This window comes from Phaseolus vulgaris, chromosome 8 (assembly GCF_051622355.1).
Source record: "Phaseolus vulgaris cultivar YP4 chromosome 8, ASM5162235v1, whole genome shotgun sequence".
Lineage (NCBI taxonomy): Eukaryota > Viridiplantae > Streptophyta > Magnoliopsida > Fabales > Fabaceae > Phaseolus > Phaseolus vulgaris.
Genome location: NC_143505.1, coordinates 45,049,060 through 45,057,416, shown reverse-complemented (window position 1 = coordinate 45,057,416; position 8,357 = coordinate 45,049,060). Strand labels below are relative to the sequence as shown.

At 43.5% G+C, this 8,357-nt stretch overlaps 1 pseudogene; it reads left to right on the top strand.

Annotated features, from left to right (window-relative positions):
- Positions 1-367: 367 nt before the first annotated feature.
- On the top strand, positions 368-473 carry LOC137823224 (small nucleolar RNA R71; annotated as a pseudogene).
- Positions 474-8,357: the final 7,884 nt, after the last annotated feature.

The window sequence follows — 8,357 nt, the reverse complement described above, 5'->3', positions numbered from 1 at the left end:
ATAAAAACAGTGACCATTAGGATGAACACCTCCACAAAAATCACACCTGATTGACTGACTTTGGCTTTGAGATGAATGAACAACATATAATTGTTGGGGCAATTTAGCCATTTGTGCAGTTAGTTGCTCAATCTGCTGTGTCAGAATCTTATTTTTAGCCAAGAGTGCATTTTCTAACAACCCTTTATTCTGAAGATCTTGTCCATCATGTTGGGCTTTATAATCAGTTGATGCCAATGCATCAATAATTATTGTCACTTGTTCTACATCAAGGGCCATCATTGTGCCACCAGCTGCAGCATCTAGGAGCATCTTTATGTCAGATCTGAGACCATTCAGGAATATGCTCAGTTGAGAAATATCTTCAAACCCATGATTTGGGCATTTTCTCAATATCATCTTAAATCTTTCCCATGTATCACAAAAGACTTCATTTGCTCCTTGTCTGAATATAGAGATTTCAGACTTTGCTTTGATGTAGCGAGAAATTGGAAAAAATCTTTGCAAAAATTTTTCCTCTACATCCGTCCAGCTAGTGAGGCTCTGATTTGGAAGTGATTTGAGCCATTCCTTAGCCTTTCCTGCCAATGAAAAAGAAAACAAGCGCATATAAACATTTTCTAGATCACCTGATTGAAAACCCATTATTCCTACCAATTCATAAAATGTATCCAAATGTGAATATGGATCCTCATGTTCTATTGCTAAATTGATAGGCACGGATGAGAGTGAGAAAATCGGGATTTATTTCCAAGGCCTTGGTAGTAGTAGGTATTGCAATACTAGAAAAATGTCTTGGTCCTTGGTACATGACATAATCTCCAAGTGTCTTCTTAGTAGGTGGTGTTTGCTGTTCTGTCATGTTGCTTTCTTCCTAAAACATATTAGTGGAGAGAAAAAAATAGAGAACTTTTTTTTTCTTTAAAAACAATAAAATAAAATAAATTTGAAGATAAAAATAAAAAAAAATATGTAAAATAAAATAAATAAATAAATAAATAAAACAAAAAACAAAAATAAAACACTGAAATGACGTTAAGAGAAAATTAACAAAAATATTCAAAAAAAAATATAGATAAAATAAAAACTAAAAATAGAATAAAAGAAAACTCTAAAAACAAAAAATAACGTACTAAAAAAAATAAAAAATAAAATAAATACTAGAAATAAAATAAAATAAAGTTAAAAAAAATTTGAAAACTATAATTGTAAACAACTAATATTCTAACTAACTAGCTTACGAAGAAATAAAAACTAAAACTAATAATAAAATATAATTAAAATAAATAAATAACAGTTACGTAAACATAAATAAAACTACCTAAACTAATCTAAAAAAACTAAAATAAAATATAATAAAACAAAATCAAAATCAAAATAAAAACAAAATAAAATAAAAATAAACTAAATTAAATAACGTAAAGAAAAGAAAAAAAAATAATATAAAATCAACAACTTTCTTTTTTTTTAAACAGCAAATCTATACTAAAATCAAATCAAATCTAATTTTAATAAAATAAACAAAATCAAAACAAATAAAAAAAAATAAAATATTTACAATATTTAGGAAATTATACTCAACAAATCAAATCTGTTCCCCGGCAACGGCGCCAAAAACTTGATGACTTTTTACGGCAAGTGCACCGCGTTTGTCAGAAGTAATAATTGTCCCTAAGGACGGATATCGATCCCACAAGGAACAGTGAATTATCGAGTACAATAATCGCTAAATATAAAAACAGAACAATTAAAAGAGTTTTGAATTAATTGTGTTGGCACTGATCAATAAGAAAACAAACAAAGAATTAGTTGTTTCAATTGGAAAAATAAGGATTAGTTTCATCTCTCTCATTCTCAAGTATTTTGATTAGCATGTCAATATTAAGTTCTTTGATTGAAATTGATGCCCGTATAAAAATCATTTATATCGATTCCTCGCATATAAAATCCTTAAGAATGTCCCCTAACTATCGATCCCTCGCACAATTATAAGAACAACTTACAACGAAGCTCAGACGTTTAATAGCAATTAACATTTCAAGTCTATTCCTAGCACTCAAATATGTTAAGTATTGTTGTTTAGGTCCGAACCCTAAAAATACCTCCCGGTCAGATTTAAGATTCTCAATTTGTCACGGAAAATTAAAAGTAAAACAACAATACCAATAATCAATCAAGAACTGAATATTAATATATAAAATATCACCTCAATACATAAGAGTTTGAGCAGATTACTCCCAATCCCAAAGGGTAGAATTAGCCACGCATACTTCTATCACCTTCCATTCTCCCAATTGAGTTACAATTCACTCTATGGTGTTTTCCTCTCAATCTGGCACCCTAAGGTTGAGCCTCTAGCCCTCTATTTATCCTAGTTTTCTAGGGTTAGGTTGTTTATTGTGTCGTGCTAACGGGCTAAATGATAAAACATAAAAAAAGACCCAATCTTCCTTTGCATCTTTTTCCATTCTGGGACCTTCTATCTTTATCTTTTTAGCTCAAATCATTCATCTTTAATCCAAATCTCCAATCTTCCTTAGAAATCTGCAATTAACACCAAATTTGGGAATAAAATACTCTTATTCAAATAAAGATCATAAAAAATGTAAAAAGGTATAAATTCATAAATTAGGGATTATTTTATATGTAAATTAGCAATAAATCCTCATAAGTGCCTATATTTTAATATGAAATATTAATGAAATTAGACACTTATCAGTGTGTGAACCCAAACTGATGAGAGTCAAGTAAAGGAGGTTTTTATTAATGAAGGAAGAGGCAATTCACCATCACACTTGAAGTTCTTCCTTCTAGTCTTCTCAAAATTAAAAGAAGACATAAAATAAAGAGAGGCCCAAGCCCAAAGCCCAAGCCCAAACCCAAGTCCATCCTATGAAGGGCAAGGCCAAGTATTAAATAATAAAGAATATTGTTGAAGGTGCTTAGAGGGAAACATTAGAAACCTCTATTGTTAAAGCATCTTTTAGTCTTTAGTTAAGAGTCTTAGGGGGGGTGTGTTAGTAGATAGGTGTAGGAGTAAATAAGGAGGTGCCAAAGTGAGAGAAGGGATCACACCTTCCTCATGCTTTGTTTTAGGCGGAAATTCTATAAGCTTTTTAGGAGGGAGTTTTTGAATTTGTGTAGCTTACATTTCAGCACCTTAGGCTATAAATAGAGGTGCTCTCTTTGTAAATTTCAGATTGGAATTTATCTAAAGAAATTATACTCAAATTTGGAGTGAGCATTGGAGAGCTTTTGAGCCTTCTTCTCTAGTCTTATCTTGAAGGATCCATGGTGTCCTCAAGTGGCGGCAGCACACTCATCTAGGAGCAACCACACTTCTAGTGGCGTGATCATTCATCATACATCCATCTTCATGAGCAATTCTCTTCTCCTTCCTTTCTTCTTTGTTAATTCCTTGTCTTAGCTTGTTTCTTTGCTGTTTTTTGGTTCGGTTTTTAAGTTTTCCAGCAGCTGTTCTTATTCTAAATTGTGTTTGGTTCGGTTCTTTTCTTTTTCCAGCAAGTAATTTCAGTTCTATGCCTTTCTTTTACATTTTGTTCGGTTCAATTTGCTTCCCTTCCAATTCTATTCGGTGGATTTAAGTTTTACCTCTTTTTGTTGGTTCAATTTGACAATAATTGGATCTTCTATATGAGTTTGTGTTTTGGCACTAGTTTTGGTGAGTTCTTGTTCATAGAACCTTGATCCATTTCTATGATAAAGTGCCTAGCTCTTAACCAACTCAAGATGATTCCTAAGAATGTCAAGAACCATTCTAATTATGCTAGTGGAATCACATCACAAACCTATACAACTCGCCATCAATCATTGTGAACTTGCTGGAGTTCTTCTTTATCTTCCTAGCCTCCATCGGATCCAGCGGGAGAAGGCCATCTACCAGGCAGCGCTGGTACTGGGTTATCCATGTGTCTGGCTCATGCGTGGCACAGACCTGCGTCATGTTCACCCTCTCCCCCCGACATGCTCTTATTCTTGGCGATCTCAAGGTCTCCTGAGTCAAAGACCTGTGACACCTTGCCGCTTTCTCCGTCGACTTGCTTATTTGAAGAACCAGGTGATCTGCCACAAATGCCCTAGGCGTCTTCAGGGTTTCTTGGATCACCGTCCTCTGCCTACCCCCCTTGCCCGAACTGGCGAGCTTAGCTAACAAGTCTGCTCGGGCATTCTGCTCTCTGGGCACATGCACTACTTCAAACGAGACAAAGGAACCCTTCAATTCCTGCACGTACTCTAAGTAAGCCGCCATTTGTGGATCCTTGGCCTGGAACTCGCCTGTTACTTGTCCCATAACCAACAACGAGTCACTCTTAGCCATCAGCACCCTAGCTCCCATCTCCTTGGCCAGCAAGATTCCGGCGATCAACGCCTCATACTCTGCTTGATTGTTGTTGGCTTTGAAGGCAAACCTTAGGGACTGTTCTATCAGCACGCCGTTGGGCCCTTCCAGGATGACTCCAGCACCGCTACCCTGCTGGTTCGACGATCCGTCCACCAAGAGCACCCAACGAAAACCATCTCCTTTAACTCGTGCTGCCTTTGACGAGAGCTCGACCACGAAATCGGCAAAAACTTGCCCCTTGATCGGTCCTCAGAGCTCATACTTGATGTCGAACTCCGACAGCTCCACCGCCCATTTCACCATCCTTCCAGCTACATCAGGCTTCTTCAGGACCTTCTGGATGGGCAAGTCGGTCATCACCAGTATTGTAAAACTGTGAAAATAGTGGCGCAACCTCCTCGCCGAAAATACCACAGCCAGTGCAGCTTTTTCCAAGGCCTGATACCTCACCTCCGGGCCTTGCAACACCTTGCTGACGAAATAAATAGGCTTCTGAGCCTAGTCTTTGTCTTGGGCGAGCACCGCACTCACGACCCTCTCAGTCACAGCAAAATACAACCTGAGAGGGGTTCCCACCAACGGTTTGCACAAAACCGGCAGGCTCGCCAGGTACTCTTTAAGCTTGACGAAGGCCTCTTTACACTCCTTCGTCCAGGCAAACTTATTGTTTCGCCTTAAACACTGGAAATACGGATGGCCTTTCTCTCCGCTAGCCGACACGAAACGAGACAGGGCGGCCATCCGACCTGTAACATGCTGCACCTCCTTCACGGTAGCCGGGCTCCTCATTGCCAAGATGACAGCACACTTATCAGGATTTGCCTCTATTCCTCTTTCAGTTAAGAGGAATCCCAAGAACTTCCCTGCCTCCACGCCAAAAATGCACTTCTCGGGGTTCAGCTTTAACCTGAATTTGGCGATTGTGGTGAACAACTCCTCCAGGTCCGCAACGTGCTTGCTCGTTTCCGACGAGGTCACGACCATATCATCCACTTACGCTTGCACATTCCTTCCCAGCATTGGTGCAAGTACCCTATCCATCAATCTTTGGTACGTGGCCCCCGCGTTCTTCAGCCCAAAGGGCATCACCTTGTAGCAGTAGCACGATCTCTCGGTCATGAAGGCGGTCTTCTCTTCATCCATAGGATGCATTTTCATCTGGTTGTACCCCGAGAAGGCATCCAGAAAACTCAGCAACTTACACCCTGCAGCACTGTCAACCAGGGCGTCTATGCTTGGCAAAGGATACGAGTCCTTTGGGCAAGCCTTGTTTAGGTCAGTGAAGTCGACGCACATGCGCCACTTCCCATTGCTTTTCTTCACCAGCACGACATTGGCCAACCACTCAGGGTACTGGACTTCCTTGATATGGCCTGCGGCGAGGAGCTTCTGTGTTTCATCCCTGATCGCCTGCCTCCTCTCCTCGTTAAACTTCCTTCTTCTTTGTCGCACTGGTCTGACCTGGTTGTCCATTGCTAGGTGATGGCACAAGAAGTTAGGGTCGATTCCCGGCATGTCTGAAGCAGACCATGCAAAAGCATCCAGATGCCGCTCTATCACCTTGGCGATCTGGTCTTGGAGTTCAGCCTCCAAAGATCTCCCCAGCTTGAAGACCTTTCCCCCGATCTCCCTTTCGAGCCACTCCTCGACGGGTTTGGGTCAAGTTTCCCTAGCGATCACCGCCCTGGCGATTCCCAGTTCCCTTACTTCCTCTGGGCGGTTCCTCGCCTCTTCTTCCTGATCGGCGTTCTCCTCCGTTGCTTCGGCATCTACCATGACGACATCGCTACTGGCGGTCTCCTCCACCGACGTCGACCTGGGCTTCACACCGGGAGGCGGGGTGGTCGTGATGTAACTTACTGACCTCTTATTCTTCAGGCTATTCTCATAGCACTTCTTCGCTTCCTTCTGGTCAGATTTGATGGTGATCACCACCCCCTCCACAGACGGCAGCTTCACCTTCATGTGCCTGGTCGAGGGCACAGCTCCTATTCTGTTGAGTGTTGGTCTTCCCAACAGAATGTTATATGCTGAGGGAGCATTCACGATGAGGTACTTGATTTTCTCCGTCCTCGAGCCCGCCTCATCCTTGAATGTAGTTCTTAACTCGATGTACCCCCCCTAACCTCCACCTGATCACCAGTGAACCCATACAAGCACCCTCCATAGGGCCTCAGCTGGTCAAGGGGTAGTTGCAGCTGTGTGAAAGTCAGCCAGAACATCACATCTGCCGAGCTTCCATGGTCCACCAGTACCTTGTGGACCTTCCTCCCCGCTGTGACAAGCGAGATAACTATGGGATCGTTGTCATGAGGCACAACGTCCCTGAGATCCTCTCTTGTGAACGTAATGTCCACATCTGGCGAGTGGTCTTCGAACATGTCCACCGTCATCACAGACCTTGCATACTTCTTCCTCTGTGATGCGGTGCATCCACCACCCGAGAAACCTCCTGCGATGGTGTGGATCTCTCCATGAGTGGGCATCTCATGCTACTGAGCCTCACCACCCGTCGACTGGGAGCTCAACGCGCCCCCCGTCCTCCTGTCCAGCAGGTAATCATTCAAGAAACCGCTCTTGACCAGGTCGTCGAGCTGGTACCCCAGTGCCAAACACGAATCGACGGTGTCACCAAAACTCTGGTGGAACTCGCACCAGGCGTCTGGTTTTGGTCCTAACACCTTGTCGCCCACTTTCTCAGGTGCCTTGAGCCTGGCTGCTATGTTGGGGATGGCGATCAGATCCGCCAACCCCATGACAAACTTATGCTTTGGCGGGTAGTTGTACTCCTTGGGGCGCCCTAGGCCCCTGCCCTTGTTTTTCCTTGGATCATAAGGATGGCGAGTCCTTTGATCCCTCTTGGCCGCCGCTGCCTCCAGCACCCTCTGTGGCTGGATCCTGGTCTGGGCGCGTGGCCTAGCAGGGGCCACGCTCCCCCTCTTCTCGGCGACTTCACTCTCGTCGGTGATGTGGGCCACCGCAAGTCGCCTAACCTCAGCAAACGTGGCGGGGTGTGCCCTGATCAGCGCCTCACAGAAAGGTCCCGGCAGCACGCCCTTTTTGAAGGCGTACACCAACATCTCCTCCTCTTTCGCAGGCGAGCGGACCATTTGTGCTCCAAAACGATTCAGATAGTCCCTGAGGGACTCTCCCTAGTATTGCCTTATGTCGAACAGGTCATAAGACGCCCTAGCTGGCGCCTTGTTCACAATGTACTGCTCGACGAAAAGCTTCGAAAACTGCTGGAAATTTGTTATGTGACCTGTAGGAAAGCTCAAAAACCATTCCAGCGTTGTTCCCTGGAGCGTGCTCACAAACATTTTGCAATATACAACATCCGAGCCTTCTGACAGCATCATCTACGTGTGGAACGTGGTGAGATGTGCCTCAGGGTCCTCCATGCCGGTGAAGGTAGCCTTCACGGGTACCACGCTCGCAGGGATAGGCGTGTCTGTGATCGCCTGAGCAAACGGCATAGGGAAAACGCGAGGTGGCGACGACGGGGCGACCTCTTCAGCGACTGGGCGTCCTCTCTGCTCTTGAAGAGCTTGACGCAACTCCTCAGTCACTTTACTGAGCTCTTCATTCCTGGCCTGAGAGGCAACCAGGTCTTCATGCATCTTCGCTTGCTCTACGCGCGAGGCCTCCACATTCGCCTCTAGTGCACGCATGATCTTCATCATCTGCACCATGGTCATGGCGCCTTCAGTAGCAACTGGCACAACTGGACTTGAACGGTTGCTTCTCATCTTTCTCATGAACACTCAGCAAACCAAAGTTCGACGAACAAAATCTCCTTCAACAACGATCGATCAAACAAACAACCGGTTAGAAGTCCTCAAACTCCCTAAGACCTCCGCAAACGCAACTGCAACAGCACGCCGATAGACTCGGACGTCGAAACCTTCACAGAAACTTGCAACTTCACCTCAAAACCACCACTTCTCCAGCAAGCCCCCGATTCCCTAACCAAAAACGCAATCGAAGAGAAACA